Below are 16813 nucleotides of genomic sequence, written 5' to 3'. Positions count from 1 at the left end.
CCATAAGGCTTCCAAGGAGTGGCTGGTGGGTTCAAACTGCCGACATTTTTGGTTACCAGCCCAGCTCTTAACCACTGCACCACCAGGGCTCCAACAATGCCTTCAGGAATGGAGAATTTCCATAATCTGAGGTAAACACTTATTTTTTGCCTTTGCTATATACTTTCCTTTTCTAAGGTTTCTTTTTTTTTTTAAGACTGGGGGTCAGTAAGTAAAGTGTTTTATTTGAGAGCAATTAGCATCAACTGAATTATAAACATATTCTATGTCTTCATCCTGACAATTCATTCCCAAACATTCCTTTTCCAAAGAAGGAAAAGCAGAGAAGAGGGCATTAAGAAGTGGAAGAGGAGAAGAAGTTGGAGGATTAGGCAGAGGAAGGAAGGAAAGAAAGGAGGAAAGGAAGAAGAAAGAAGGGAGAGGAGAAGGGAGGAAAAGCACCTTCTGCCACAGTATATGAAAGAAAATGATATATGGAACAGAAAATTTTCAACTGTATAGCCAGTAAACCAAAAAAAAACCCAAATCTGTTCCCGTCATGTTCATCCCAATTCACAGCAACCCTACAGGACTGAGTAGATCTGCTCCATAGGGTTTCCAAGGCTGTGATCTTTATGGAAGCAGACTGCTCCTGCAGAGCAGATGGTGGATTTGAACCGCCAACCCTTCAGTTAGCAGCCTAGTGCTTAGCCACTGTGCCATCAGGGTTCCTTTCATGCCCAGTAAGGCCCCCTAATTTTCACTACATTCTTCACAAAGTCCACTCAACCCTAAACAACCTGTAAAAATGCCATTGCCATCAAGTCAATTCTGACTTGAGGTGACCCCATAAGACAGAGTAGAACTGCCCTATAGGGTTTCCAATGCTTGTAATCATTATGGAAGCAGATTACCACATATTTCTCCTGAGGAGCAGCTGGTGGGCTTGAACCACTGATCTTTCAGTTAGCAGCCAAGTGATTAACGACAGTGTCACCAGGGCTCCTTCCCTAAACAATCAATCCCCTCAAACACAAGACTCACAGATCATGATAATGATAAAAATGAGCCCCCTGGAGTTCCTAGCATTGGTTGCTGCAACAGTGGGCTCAAACATACCAAAGATTGTGAGGATGGCACAGGACTGGGCAATGTTTCATTCTGTTATACATAAGGTTGCCATGAGTGGCAGCTGACTCCACAGGAACTAAGGACAACAACAGAGTACCTTAAAAGTATCCACGTTGCTTAACATTTTAAATCAATGCAGACTCACATTTCTAGACTCTCTAATATCACCACTTTTGCTGAGAGTCAAGCAAAATGGACTTCTTTAAATCTAAATTTAATTTGCCTCCTGGTAACTGGCACAGGATTGTGTGATGTTTCATTCTGTACATAGGGTTGCTGTGAGCCAGAACTGACTCAATAGCACCTAACAACAACTGGTGTACAGAAAACTGCCCTCTCCTGAGGGAGGATGCTACAAGGAAGAGCACAAGCCTGTGACTCAAGGCTGCATGGAAATGGGCCTCTCCCTGCCTGACAACTAACCGTGTTGATTTGGATAAACTATTTAATCCCCAGCAGCCCATTTCTTCCTCTGTAAAATTTACTAGTCTCTGAGGGTCCTCCCTGCGCTGAGAGTTCAGCTGTGGCCAGATAACTAATTCACTTCTAATGTTTCCTTCATCAGTGAAATAGAAAAATAATATCTACTCTGAGGGCATGGCATGTGAAATACCATAGAAGGTAAAATCCTCTGCATACATACTACAGGACTTTCAGTACATTCTCCTTGAAAGCATAGAGTCACAAAGTCTATGATTCACAGTGTTTCTGTGAGTCTATGATCTATGGTTCCAAAATACATGGTTCTATCCCTCCGAGATCTTGCTTCAAGAGCTTGCTTCTTATGTTCAGTCCACTTCCAACAGTGTGGCCTTTGCTGCCTCTGCCATTCCACCTTCAAGTGTGTTTGGGGAACTAGATATGAGACTCAGATTGAGAACCAACTAGACAATAGACTCAAATTAAGAACTCACTTGGATTAGGGTCATATGAGTATCTGGGGTAGTGACCAGACAGCCTCTTAGACAGTCCTAGAAAGATCTGTCTTGTTACCTTGCAATTCGGCCATTGATGGTACCAGGATTTGGGATGGATGGGAGTAGGGAGGCAGGTGTTGTATAAAATGAGAGAAGTCGAGGAGGCTCAGGATACTTCTACCATTAGCACTCTGACTTCTGGGAACTGTCGGCCATAACCAAAACCATTGCCCGAGAGTCAGTTCCAACTCATGACAACACCACGTGTTAGAGTAAAACTGCCCCATAGGGTTTTCTTGGCTGTAATCTTTATGGAAACAGGCCTTTCTTCCATGGCACCGCTGGGTGGATTCAAACTGCCAACTTTTAGGTTAGTAGTAGAACACAAATTGTTTGTGCCACCCAAGAACCTTAAGAGAAAAAAAAACCTGCTGCCATTGAGTCGATTCCGATACACAGCGACCCTATAGGACAGAGTAGAACTGCCCCATAGTGTTTCCAAGGAGCACCTGGTGGATTTGAAGTGCTGTCCTTTTGGTTAGTAGCCAAGCTCTTAATCACTGCACCACGAGGGCTCCTCAAAGACCTTAAGCATCCTGTTATTTGGAGGGGCAGAGAATGAAACAGACAAGTGCCAGAAGGGGACATTTTCTTATCCTGAACTCCAATCTAGCTTCCCCAAGAGGCTTGGAGGTGGAATGGCAAAGGCCGCACTGCTGGCAGTAGACTGAGCATTCGAAGGAGTGGACACAGCAAGAAATGGAGCAGGAGACCTGTTACAATGCAGATGTTCCTCACTGCGTGTGAGGCTACACAGGCTCAAACAGCTACACCAGCAGGAAAAAAACCCAGTGCCGTCGTGTCTGGAGAAATCCCTGTTGAGCTGTTTAGCAGCAGATGCTAATCCTGACTCCAAGCGTTGTTCTAATTGTCTGCTATTGATTTCTTTAGTGATGTTGGTTACTTCCCTACAGGTCAAGTGAGGAGGGCCAGTAGAAATCCTGAAAGGACATGAGGCAGTTCCATATCTGCAGGGACTGTACTCCAGCTGCAAATGACAAATATGCGAGGCCTGGTTGTTATGATGACAATTGCTAAAGAATAGTGAAGAATATGCACAAACGGGTTAAAGACTGTTTCTAGATGAATTACATAAGCCTGCAACACATTTGCCGTAACTCATTGCCGTAGAAATGGTAAATATTGCAGTTAGCCAAGAGAGAAGCCCTGGTGGCTAGTGGTTAAGAGCTCAGCTGCTAACCAAAGGTCAGCAATTTGAATCCACCAGCTACTCTTTGGAAACCCTGTGGAGCAGCTCTACTCTGTCCTATAGGGTCACTGTAAGTTGGAATTGACTCGACAGCAACGGACTTGGTTTAGCCAAGAGACAAGAGTATCTGACTCTCATGCAAAACAGATTGCCCTTTTTTTTAAAAAAAGGATTTTTCAAATTAGCACCTAAATCTTTTTTTTTTTCTGACAGAGTCAAAACGCAACTGTCACCCAAAGGAAAGAAATATCCAGAGAGACAGCCAAGTTTCTAAGAAGCTAAAATATCTCTTCCATTTCTCTTATAGTTAATACCTTGGGCTTGTCCACAAGAAAAAAAGCTATGAGTGTGTAATTGGCCTTCACTTTGCTTGTTCACAGTGCCACAAGAGCTAAGAAACTAGCCACGCCTGCAGAAAGTCTTGTCAGGACATTGACTAAAAGGCATGGGAGGGCCTGTGAAAGCTTTGAATAAAATATTTTGGTGAGCCCCTAATTTGGGAAAGCCAGGCTCATGAAAGTCAGAACAGTCATCATTTCCTATTGGCAAGTTCCTAGGTTGTCATCTGTGGTGGAAATCCTGAGTAGTTCAATGGTGTCATCTCTATTTTCCAGACCAAGAGATGAAGATAAAAGTTGAATAAGTCATCCATACATCACCTGCAGCATCAGTGAGTGCCAGAATCAGACCTCAGTCATGCCTCTCAGAACCACACCCTGCCATCTTGCTCTCTGTCAGGGCACCATGGACTCTTGCTCAAGACCCCAGCAAGCTGTTTCAGCTTCACTTGACACTGGCTCATCTCTACTGTCTATGGAGTGGAGTGCCTGTCCTCCCCACTGTTAGACTCACCAGGAAGGTCTTTTGTCCCATTTCTCAGAGAACAGCTAGAATTGAAACACTTGCAAATCCCCTTAGAGTCGCTGAAATTTTTAAAGGTACTATTTTACCCCTCAACACTCCTTAGGACTTGGACAGACAGGCAGGATGGCTGTTTGGCTGGGGCAAGGAAAAGTCATCGGGCCACTGCCTTTTTGCCTTCCAAGAAAAAACAGAGTAACAGCACAACTCTCCTCTCTTTGCTACTCCCAACACCAAGCAGGTATGCTGGTAACCAGAAAGTTCTCATTTGTGCAGATTGTACTCTTCTTACCTTGGATGCCAGCCATTGAGCAGTAGGAGATTTGATGGGGGAAGAAAAACTGAGGTGTTTCCGTTTGTGTGTTTTAAAGATCTGAGGCAAATTTATCCTCGTTCTACAATTTAGTAGGAATTCTTAGGGAAGAAAGTGATGAGGATTAGGGGGTTGGGATAGTCTGTTCTTCAGAAGCCTGGATGACTGTCAACTTAGCAAATTAAAAGCACTTGTATTGGGCTCAGGAACACACTCACTCCTTTAACCACATGTGCTAGTGTTTTCACTTTTTACAATAATTCCTCATGGGAGAAGGATGAAAGTTGCACTTCAGCTTTTGTTAAAACTTAATGAAGCTTCAGGAAAGGAATCTGATCTGTGCCCCGGCACTTGGAGGCTGCATCTTCATAAACCGTATGGCAACGGTCTTTGGAAGATTTATAGGAAATGGCAATTGGTAGAGCAAACATTTGCTCCTACCCTGGCCCCATAAAGCTTGACTGTTGGCTTTTGCAGAGCTCTCAGAAATGTTATTGAAAACAAAGGCGAAATCAATACCATTCAGTCTACTGCCAGAGTGAGCCCCTAAAGTGGAGAAACTTGGATTCACCTGCCTTTCACAAGAAGCATTTTAGTATGTCAGCTTCAACTAGATTGCAATTATTTTCAAAGTTCTCTACCCAAATCCTTAGAAAGTAGTCCCTCAACAGAAATGGTCATGAAATCTCTCAACTACAAAGGAGACAGCATGCGAGGATTTTTCAATTCAGAGCAAAATAAAGGAGAAGAAAGGATTGTTTTCTGCATGTTATGTAGTGAATTTGATACTGATGCTTGTTCAATGCGAGATAGCTCTAGAAGTGTATGCCAGGCAACTCTACAAGTGTCTCACGTTGCCAAGAACCAGGTAATTAATAGGGGACCCAGACTAATTGTGAGTTTGGAAAGGAAAGAAATAAAAGGAAGCAACATTCACTGAGAGTGGGGTTTTGTGTAACAGAATATAAAGTTTTTCTTTCTGACTTTATTATAGGGAAGAGAATGATTAATTATTAAACACCATTCTCCCACCTTGAAACAGAAAGTTCCAAATGATTAGTTCACATACCTTATTCTTAGAACCTCCTTGTTCTACCCAATATGAAACAGCTTACAGGTTAATGTGCCAATTAAACCTCTGCCAGGCCATGCCCTCCTCAACATTTCCGCTGTAGGAGTCGTGAATGAGGAGCTCTGCACAGGATTTTGCTGAATGAAATAGCTTGTGCTTCTAAAATCACCAACCAGCACTCCCCTCCATCAACCCCTTTAATTTAAAGTTGGTGGCTTGTCTCTTCACCCTGTCGACTCTCAAATACTTATCCTCTGGGGTTGGGAAATGTCAAGTTCTCTGCAGAAGAGGGAAAATTTTCTCAATTACTTATCCAAATGCACTGGTCACACAAAAGTGCCCCAGTGCTGATCTGTCCAGTTGGCTTTGAAGGACAAAATTTGGCCCTCATCACTTGGAGGACAAAAGCAGGCACACATGAACATCGTAGCAGCTCCTTGCAAGGCCCTGGTCAAGCCAACCATTCATGCTGGTAGTGTGGAATTTCCCTGTCACATAAAACCATGGCGAGGTCAAGAGGCAGATACACTAATCAAGGAGCAGGGTAGGACAGACAATATCTTCTCTCTGACTTCGAAGCTGGGGGAGGTGAAGCAGTTCTGGCAGGTTTCAATGGAATGAAATGTCCAGACACAATAATTTCACTTACCAGCAGACTGACAAAGCAATAAATAACAAATATGTGCTGCATACCTACTCTGTGCAAGGAACTGAGATAAGAACTTGCTAGGGATAAAAAGAAGTGAAGCAGAGTCCTCCTCTCCACAAGGTTATAAGCCCAGGCAATTAAGATTATCAAAACATGGTGTCATAAGGCTATCCTATGAGTGATAGTTGCTTATCTAACAGCCATTAGCCTTTCTACCCTGCTAACTGTACCTTCCATGACTTGTCTGTCTGTTCATCATACTGTGGTGGCTTGCATGTGATCCACACTCATGCCCATTCCAAAGAAATGTGATTCAACAGAGCATGGGCATGATCAAACAATATCATTAATATCACACACACACAACTTTGCTGAAGATAATTCAAAAACAGTTGCAGCTATACATCAACAGGGAACTGCAAGAAATTCAAGCAGGATTCAGAAGAAGATGTGGGATGAGGTGTATCATTGCTGATGTCAGATGGAACTTGGCTGAAAGCAGAGAATATCAGAAAGATGTTTACCTGTGTTTTATTGACTATGCAAAAGCATTCAACTCTGTGAATCACAGCAAATTATGGAGAACATTGCAAAGAATGGCAATTCCAGAGCACTTAATTATGCTCATGCAGAACCTGTACATAGACAAAGAGGCAGTCATTTGAACAGAACAAGGGGAAACTGCATGGTTTAAAATCAGAAAATGTGTGTGCTTGGGCTGTATCATTTCACCATACATATTTAATCTGTATGTTGAGCAAATAATCCAAGAAACTGGACTATATGAACAAGAATGCAGCATCAGGATTGGAGGAAGACTAATGAACAACTTGTGGTGTGCACATGACCCAACATTCCTTGCTGAAAGCAAAGAGGACTTGAAGCACTTACTGATGAAGATCAAAGATCACAGCCTTCAGTATGGATTTCGCCTCAACATAAAGAAGACAAAAACCTTCTCAACTGGACCAAGGAGCAACATCATGATAAATGGAAAGAGTATTAAAGCTGTCCAGGATCTCATTTTACTTGGATCCACAACTGAGGCCCATGGAAGCAGCAGTCAAGAAATCAAAAGACGTATCACATTGGGCAAATCTGCTATAAAAGACTTCTTTCAAGTGTTAAAAAGGAAAGAGGTCACTTTAAGAACTATGGTGCACCATGGTGTTTTCAGTTACTTCATATGCGTACGAAATCTGGACAATGTATATGGAAGACTGAAGAATTGACGCCTTTGAATTATGGTGTTGGATAAGAATATTCAATATACCATGGACTGCCATAAGAATGAACAAACCTGTCTCTGAAGAAGCACAGCCAGAGCATTCCTTTTGAGTGAGGATGGAGAGACTACATCTCACTTACTTTGGACATGTTATCAGGAGCGATCAGTCCCTGGAGAAGGACATCATGCTTGGTAAAGTAGAGGGTCAGTGAAAAAGAGGAAGACCCTCAATGATGTGGATTGACACAGTGGTTACAACAATGGATTCAGGCTTAACAACAATTGTGAGGATGGCACAAGACCAGGCAGTGTTTTGTTCTGTTATACATACGGTCGATATGCGTTGGAACCAACTCAACGGCACCAAACAACAACAGAATCTTGATTTTTTTTCAGGTATCAGCGGCCTTGTGTTTTTCCAAAGACTGGGCTTCTTTCCAGTTCTAGGAGTTGAATCCTGATTTGTCGAAGTCAGTGAATCTCAGCCCTGGTTGTACATTAGAATCACCTGGGGCAATTTTTAAAATTCCAATGTCTCTGATTTAATTGGTGAGTTTCAACATACGATAGTTTTAATAGTTCCCCAGGTGAGTCTAATGTGCTACACAGTTTGAGAACCACTAGACAAAGTCAACACAATTAGTGATTAGCTCTTTAGTCATTGACTTAGGATCAGTCATGTAATTCACTCTGGGTCAAAGATGAGAAGTCTTCTGGAGGGCTTCTGGGAAAGTTTTTGATGGGTTTAAAAAAGACAAGGAAGAAATGGGCTCTCCTTTTCTGGTCTTGAATAGTGTTTGGAGATGATTAAGGTTTGAACAGCTGCAAACAACTTATGACAACGAAGGGAAAAGCCAACAGAAGCCAACACCCTGAGGATGTCGAGGAAAAAGATTAAAGCTACAGTTTACGTTGACACTGTTGGGCTGATGAAGTAACCAAACCTGGAACCTCTCTACCTCTAGACTAGTGGATTTCGAACTTGGCTGCACACTGTAAATATCTGTTGTTAGAGGCTGTCAAGTCGGTTCCAATTCATAGCAACCCTATGTTCAACAGAACAAAACACCGCCTGGTCCTGTGCCATCCTCACAATCATTGTTATGTTTGAGCCCATTGTTGCAGCCACTGTGTCAATCCACCTTCTTGAGTGTCTTCTTCTTTTTCGCTGACCCTCTACTTTACCAAGCATGATGTCTTTCTAGGGACTGTTCCCTCCTGATAACATGTCCAAAGTATGTGAGACATAGTCTTGCCATCCTTGCTTCTAAGGAGCATTCTGGCTGTATTTTTTCCAAGGCAGGTTTGTTTGTTCTTTTGGCAGTCCATGGCATTCAATATTCTTCATCAACACCACAATTCAAAGGTGTCAATTCTTCTTCGGTCTTCCTTGTTCATTGTCCTGCTTTCACATGTATATGAGGAAATTGAAAACACTACAGCTTGGGTCAGGTGCACCTTAGTCTTCAATGTGACATCTTTGTTTTTTAACACTTGAAAGAGGTCTTTTACAGCAGATTTGCCCAATGTAATGCGTCATTTGATTTTGTGACTGCCGCTTCCATGGGTGTTGCATGGGAGTTGTAAATTCTAAATGCCTGGAGTGCTTTTAAAAATACCTAGGCCTGAGTCTCACCCCTAGAGGGCCTGATTTAAAAGCTAAGTAAGTAGTGAGGTGTGGTCATCAGGATTAAATTAGTTATAACATGAAGCTAAGTTTGAGAACTGTGTTCTTGTTGAGTGAGACCACTAAAGTCCTTTTGTTTAATTAAGCCAGTGATTCTCAAAGTGTGGTCCCTGGGCCAGCAGCATCAGCATCACCTGAGAATTTGTTTGAAATGCAAATTCTTAGGTCCTACTCCTGATCTAGGGAGCCCTGGTGGTGTAGTGGTCAAGAACTTGGCTACTAATCAAGAGGCTGACAGTTTGAACCCATCAGACTCTCTGCAGGATAAAGATGTGTCAGTCTGCATCTGTAAAAATTTACAGCCTTGGAAACTCTATGGGGCAGGTCTACTCTGTCCTATATGGTCACTATGAGTAGGAATCAACTCTATGGCAATGGGTTACCCCTGATCTACTGAATCAGAAAATTTGGGGGTGAGGGATAGCAATCTGTGGCTTAACAAGTCCTCAAAGTATTTCAGATGCATGCTAAAGTTTAAAAGCCACTGGTTTAAGCTACTTGACTCCAGGTTTTCTGTTAATTTGCAATCCAAAGCATCGTAATGGATACAAAAACTCAGAGGTAAAAAGGATCACCTCAGCTGATGGGATTTGAATAGATGAGGTAGAAGGAACTAGCATATCTCATATCGCGTTTAGAAGTTTTACAGCATATTTAGGAAATGGGGGGGTAGAGGGAGACAGTGGGATGCCAATCAAGCTGAAGCAGAAGGAGTTTCTAACAAGTTCAGAAAATTAAGCCTAGAAAGACAGAGTAGAGTCATATTCCTCAGGATTTCGAGTGAGAGGTTAAGGATACTATATTTTATCTTCTAGGTAATGGGAATCCACTGAAGAATTTGAAATAGAACAGTTTTCTTTTTTTTTTTTAATTAACTTTTATTAAGCTTCAAGTGAACATTTACAATTCTAATCAGTCTGTCACATGTAAGTTTACATACATCTTACTCCCTTCTCCCACTTGCTCTCCCCCTATTGAGTCAGCCCTTTCAGTCTCTCCTTTCGTGCCAATTTTGCCGTCTTCCCTCTCTGTCTATCTTCCCATCCCCCCTCCAGTCAAGAGTTGCCCACACACTCTCCAGTGTCCACCTGATTTAATTAGCTCACGCTTCATCACCATCTCTCTCCCCGCCGCTGACCAGCCCCTTTCATGTCTGATGAGTTGTCTTCGGGGATGGTTCCTGTCCTGTGCCAACAGAAGGTCTGGGGAGCATTGCCGCCGGCATTCCTCTAGTCGCAGTCAGACCATTAAGTATGGTCTTTTTATGAGAATTTGGGGTCTGTATCCCACTGATCTCCTGCTGATCTCCTGCTCCCTCAGGAGTTCTCTGTTGTGCTCCCTAACAGGGCAGTCATCAATTATGGCTGGGCACCAACTAGTTCTTCTGGTCTCAGGATGATGTAGGTCTCTGGTTCATGTGGCCCTTTCTGTCTCTTGGGTTCTTAGTTGTTGTGTGACCTTGGTGTTCTTCATTTTCCTTTGCTCCAGGTGGGTTGAGACCACTTGATGTATCTTAGATGGCCGCTTGTTAACATTTAGGACCCCAGTCGCCACATTTCAAAGTGGGATGCAGAATGTTTTCATAATAGAATTATTTTGCCAATTGACTTAGAAGTCCCCTCAAACCATGTTCCCCAGACCCCAGCCCCTGCTCTGCTGGCCTTTGAAGCATTCATTTTATCCCAGAAACCTCTTTGCTTTTAGTCCAGTCCAATTGGGCTGACCTTCCTTGTATTGAGTGTTGTCTTTCCCTTCACCCAAAGCAGTTCTTATCTACTGATTGATCAATAAAAAACCCTCTCCCTTCTCCCTCCCTCCCCTCTTCGTAACCACAAAAGTATGTGTTCCTCTCAGTTTTTTCTATGAAATAGAATAGTTTTCTTTTAAATGATATTTTAAGATGATTTAATTGGATGTCATAAATTGGATAGACTGAAGGCAAAAGAGAAACTAGGTGCAAGGAGACCATCATAGCTGCACATAAGTTCTAGTTTCCCTTCTTAGCATCTGAAATAGTCACGCTGAAGCCTAGGCATAGGAAGCATCATCAAGAAGACCCTTGACCTAATCCTTGGTATCTCTACTTTGTTAGGAAATGAGACTCAGGAAAGCTGCCTTTCAACCTCCACTCTCCTGGGTACCTGAGAAGGAAGATATGAATGAGTTTCCTCCACAAAGGGTTATTTAACTTGACAATGTAAGTTACCTACAGCACACAGCCCTTCTTGTTTCTTTATTGTAAAGAGAATGAGGTGAGCCATTCTCTCAGGAATAAAGTTGGGAGGAATCAGGGTCATGATACAGGGAAGGTAGGGCCCAAGGGAGGGGAAGGTGAACACTTGAACACTCTTCTTTCCCAAACTGGACCAGAAATAAAATCAGAGATCATGGAGCATATCTCCCTGTTCATAGATCCTGACTTTTGTGCTCACGCCCACACAGCCTGAAGTACAAGGCACCACGAAAAATAACTTACTACAGCTTTTTCAGTTGGCTGATATCACATAAATATCAGTCTGCCATCATTGGAACCAAGTGGGTAGTTGTCTCTGTTAAGAGTGGTTTCAAGTCATCCTGGTTTTTGAGCACTTCCGTTTACCAGAAGAGTTTCAATGTAGGATGTGAGTTAATGAATAATGTAAAATTACATATGTTTGCCTTTGAAATACACTTTCTCATTTCAGATAAAGATATGCCTTTCTAGTTGCATTGTCCCCAATATTTCATTATGAAAATTGTCAAACATACAGAAAAGTTAAAAGTATTGTACAGTGAACAAATTACATTTTGCTATATTTGCTTTATCTCATATCTATTCAATTATCCAGCTCCATCTAATTACCCATCAATCCATCTAATTTTTTGATGCATTTCAAGTAAGCTGCAGACATCAATACACTTTACTCCAAACATCTGAGTATGCATATCTTAAACCCAGACTCAATACTTGCTTACTGTTCTTTTTTTGGATAAATTTGAACGAAATGCACAAATCTTAAGTGTACTATTCCATGAATTTTGAATTATCTTCTGAGCATGTTTATATTTTAATAAAACTAATATTCATTAAATTGCATGTCCTAGGTGCATCTTGTTGCAATGTTATGGTCAATTATGTAATAATAAGTGAGCAAACAACACAGTACAATATATTAATAACATCTTATTGTTTTACCATACATAAAATCTGGGTGTTTTTTCATCTGACTTTTATGAGATAATAAATACTGGCAGGTATTAAAAGTCATTAGTGATTAGTATGTGAATCAAAAATTTCCTCCTATCCTGCCATTTTTCCCCCTTTCTTTCTTTTCTTTCTCCCTCCCACCTAGCATCATCTGCCACCTCTACTTCTTCCCACTGGGCCATGCCACACCACCACATCCAGAGAGCCACCAACCTGCTGATACCCTAGGTCCACCCCCACTCCCACCAGCTACATCCTGCCTCACCATTTTTTTTTCTTTCCCTCTTTCCCTTTTCTTTCTTCTTTCTCCTAGCCCCATACAACAGCTCACCCCCCTTCCACCAGCCCCAGGTCTACTCTGCCCCCACCCACCAGCTACCCATTTTTTTTCTCTCTTTCTCTTCTTTGTTGCCCCTACCTAGCCCCGTACACCAACCTCCTTCCTGCTGGCCCTCATGGTACTGCTGCAGCTAGAGCATCCTCAACTCAAGGCCCAGTGCTGCACTGGACTTGCATTGCCCCTCCCTACCTGCTACTCAACCAGCTGCTGAACAGAGGAAACAAGTCTGTACCACTCCCGGTCCATCACCCTGGCCTCTGCCAAGGGGCTGTGAATACTCTCATGCCACTGGACCAACACCAGGAGGCAGACAGCATCCACCCAGCTGACTGTCAGCCACCTCGCCAAACCAGTGTATAGCGAAGCATGCTCACCCTGACTGCTGCTGCCTTGCCCACCCGGAAAAGGTGGTGAGACATATCAAAAAAAAAAAAAAGAAGTAGGACAAAACAAATGAACACATAATCGATAAATACAGAAAATAGTACCTCAGTGTCTCAGAGACAGCAGACAATATCAAAACATATAAAAAGGTAGGACAAGATGGCTCCAGCAAGTGACCAAAATAAAGAAACAGATGACCCTCCATTAGAAGAAAAGGCAGTGGAACTACTTGATGTGGAGTTTTAAAAAGGCTAATATCTAGGGCTCCCCAAAGGATTAGGAAAGAGATCAAGGAAAACACAGACAAAACCAAGGGAAAAAAAAAAATAGACAAAATCGTTGAAAACACAGATAAAACCAACAAAAACATAGCCAAAATCAGGAATAACACAAAGCACAGAACTCAAGAAAATAATACAAGAACAAAATGTGAAAATAAATAAACAATTAGAAATCATACAAAAGAAGCAACTAGCAATTCAAAAGATAAACAAAATTTCAGGAATGGACAACTCAAAAGAAGGTTTTAGAAACAAATTTGAAACAATGGAAGACAGAATAATTAAGATTGAAAACAAATCCACGAACATTACTTTGAGGAAAAATCAGAGAAAAGAATGAAGAAACCCTGAGAACAATGTGGGTACAATCAAAAGCAAAAATTTGCATGTAATGGGAGTTACAGAACAGGAGGAGAAAATGGAAAACAAAGAGAGGATCATTGAAGATTTCCTGACAGAAAACTTCCCTAATATCATGAAAGATGAAAAGTTGACCATCCAAGAAGCTCATTGAGCCCCATATAGAATAGACTCCAAAAGAAAATCACCAAGACATATCACAATCACACTCGCTAAAACAAAAGACAAAGAAAGAATCCTGAGAGCAGCCTGAGAAAAACAATAAGTCACATACAGAGGAGAAACAATAAGACTACTGTCCAATTACTCAGCAGAAACAATGCAAGCAAGAAAGTAATGGAATGACGTATATAAAATCTTGAAAGAAAAAAACTTCCAACCAAGAACAATATATCCTGCAAAACTCTCACTCAATTTTTGTGGTGAAATTAGGACATTTCCAGATAAACAGAAAATAAAGGAATTTGTAAAAACTAAATAAAACTTGCCGGAAATATTAAAGGGAATCCTTCAGTTAGAGAACCAACAACATCAGACAACAACTGGAGTCTAGGACGCAGGACAGCATCAGCCAGACAGCAACCTAGGCAAAGCATTTTCAATAATAAAACAAAGCCAAAAAATTTCAAAGAGGGAAACAGATATGTCAATCTGTAAATGACAATGGCAAAACAATAAAAAGAGGAATAAACGATGTAGGTATAGAACTTTTAAATGGAGAGGAAGTCAAGGCAACATCAAATAATGAAAGACTGGTTCAACCTTAGGCAGATAAGGGTAAATTTCAAGGTAACCACAAAGAAAGTTAACAAACCTACTCATCAAAATAAGGAAGAAAAACATAAAGTCTCAGTAAAAACAAAATCTACAAAAAAAGAAAACAAACAAAAAATTCACAAAAGGAATTCAGCACAGAAGAGTAAAAGGAACAAAGAAAACATCAGCACCACCAGAAAAAGCACTACAAAATGACAACAATAAATTCAGACCTATTAATAATCATGCTGAACACAAAAGTCTTAAAAACATCCATAAAGAGACAGAGAGTGACCAAATGGATAGAAAAAAATAAGACCCATCAATACGCTGTCTACAAGAGACACACCTTAGAAACAAAGACATAAATATATTAAAAATGAAAGGATGGAAAAAAATATATCAAGCAAACAGCTACCAAAAAAAGAGCAGGAGTGGCAATAGTAATCTCAGATAAAATAGACTTTAAAACTAAATACACCATAAAAGATAAGGAATGATAGTATATAATGATTAAAGAGACAATCCACCATAAGGACATAACCATAATAAATACCTATGCACCCAATGACAGACCTCTAAAATACATGAAACAAACTCTAACAGCACTGAAAAGAGAAATTGACAGTTCCACAATAATAGTAGGAGACATCAACACATCACTCTCGATAAAGGACAGAACATCTAGAAAGACACTCAACAAAGATACAGAAGATCTCAAGGCCACAATTGGCCAGCTTGACCTCACAGACATATATAGAACATTCCACCCAACAGCTGCAAATTACACATTCTTTTTTAACATACATGGAACATTCTCTAGAATAGACCACATCTTAGGCCACAAAGCAACCCTCAACAAAATCCAAAACATTGAGATAATACAAAGCATCTTCTCTGATCACAATGCCACAAAAGCAGAAATTAATAAAAGGAAGAGCAAAGCAAAAAAAATCAAATACATAGAAAATGAATAACACCTTGCTTAAAAACCACTGGGTAGTACAAGAAATCAAAGATGAAATAAAAAAAAATTCCTAGAATCAAATGAGAATGAAAACACATCATACCAAAACCTTTGGAACATAGGAAAGACAGTGCTCAGAGATCAATTTATAGCACTAGAGGCACACATCCAAAAAAAAGAAACAGACAAAATCAACTATAGCTATACAACTTGAACAAATAGAAAGAGAACAGCAAAAGAAGCCCATGGCAACCAGAAGAAAGGAAATAATAAAGATAGAGTAGAAACAAATGAAATAGGGAGAATAGAAAAACAATTGAAAGAATCAACAAAACCAAATGTTGGCTCTTTCAAAGAATCAACTAAATCAACAAACCATTGGCTGAACTGACAAAATAAAAACAGCAGTGGATGCAAGTAACGCAAATAAGAAATGAAATGGGGAACATTACAACAGATTCAACCAAAATAAAAAGGATTACAAAAACTATTCTCCAACAAATTCGAAAACCTGGAGGAAATGGACAAATTTCTAGAAACATAGGTACCTACCTAAACTAACACCAGCTGAGGTAAAAAATCTGAACAGACCAATAAAAAGAGAAGGCATTGAAAAGGTATTCATACCAGATATGCAAGGTTGGTTCAACATTAGAAAATCAAACAATGTAATCCACCACATAAATAAAACAACAGAAAAGAATCACGTGCTCGCTTCAGCAGCACATATACTAAAGTTGGAAGGATACAGGGAAGATTAGCATGGTCCCTGTGCAAGGATGACACAAAAATTCGTAAAGCGTTCTTTATTTTTTTATGGTATATTCACATAATGGAATACTATGCAACGATTTAGATCAATGATGAATCCGTGAAACATCTCATAACATGGAGGAACCTGGAAGGTATTACACTGAGTGAAATTAGTCAGTTGTAAAAGGACAAATATTGCATGAAACCACTACTATAAGAAGTCTAGAAAAAGTTTAAACAAAGAAGAAAATATTCTTTGATGGTTAAGAGGGTGGGGAGGGAGGAAGAGGGATATTCACTAATTATATAGTAGACTAGAACAATTTTAGGTGAAGGCAAAGACAATACACAATACAGAAGAGGTCAGCACAACTGGAATAAACCAAAAGCAAAGAAGTTTCCTGAATATGACCAAATGCTTCAAAGGCCAGAGTAGCAGGGATGGGTGTTTGGGGACCATGGTTTCAGGGGACGTCTAGGTCAATTGGCATAACAAAATGTATTAAGAAAAGGTTCTTTTGCATCCCACTTTTGTGAGAGGCATCTGGGGTCTTAAACACTAGCAAGCAGCCATCTAAGATGCATCAGTTTGTCTCAACCTACCTGAAGGACAGGAGAATGAAGAATACCAAAGACCTATGGTAAAGATGAGCCCAAGAGACAGAAAGGGCCACGTAA

The 16813-nt window shown here is 40.8% G+C and overlaps 1 non-coding gene across 1 annotated transcript; it reads left to right on the top strand.

Annotated features, from left to right (window-relative positions):
- The first annotated feature begins 16089 nt into the window (after positions 1-16089).
- Positions 16090-16196, top strand: LOC111750010 (U6 spliceosomal RNA). Its single transcript, XR_002785159.1, has one exon. It is a non-coding gene; the product is annotated as a U6 spliceosomal RNA (small nuclear RNA).
- The last annotated feature ends 617 nt before the right edge of the window (positions 16197-16813 follow it).

This window comes from Loxodonta africana, chromosome 2, assembly GCF_030014295.1.
Source record: "Loxodonta africana isolate mLoxAfr1 chromosome 2, mLoxAfr1.hap2, whole genome shotgun sequence".
Taxonomy (NCBI): Eukaryota; Metazoa; Chordata; class Mammalia; order Proboscidea; family Elephantidae; genus Loxodonta; species Loxodonta africana.
This window is presented reverse-complemented; position numbering and strand designations above follow the sequence as displayed.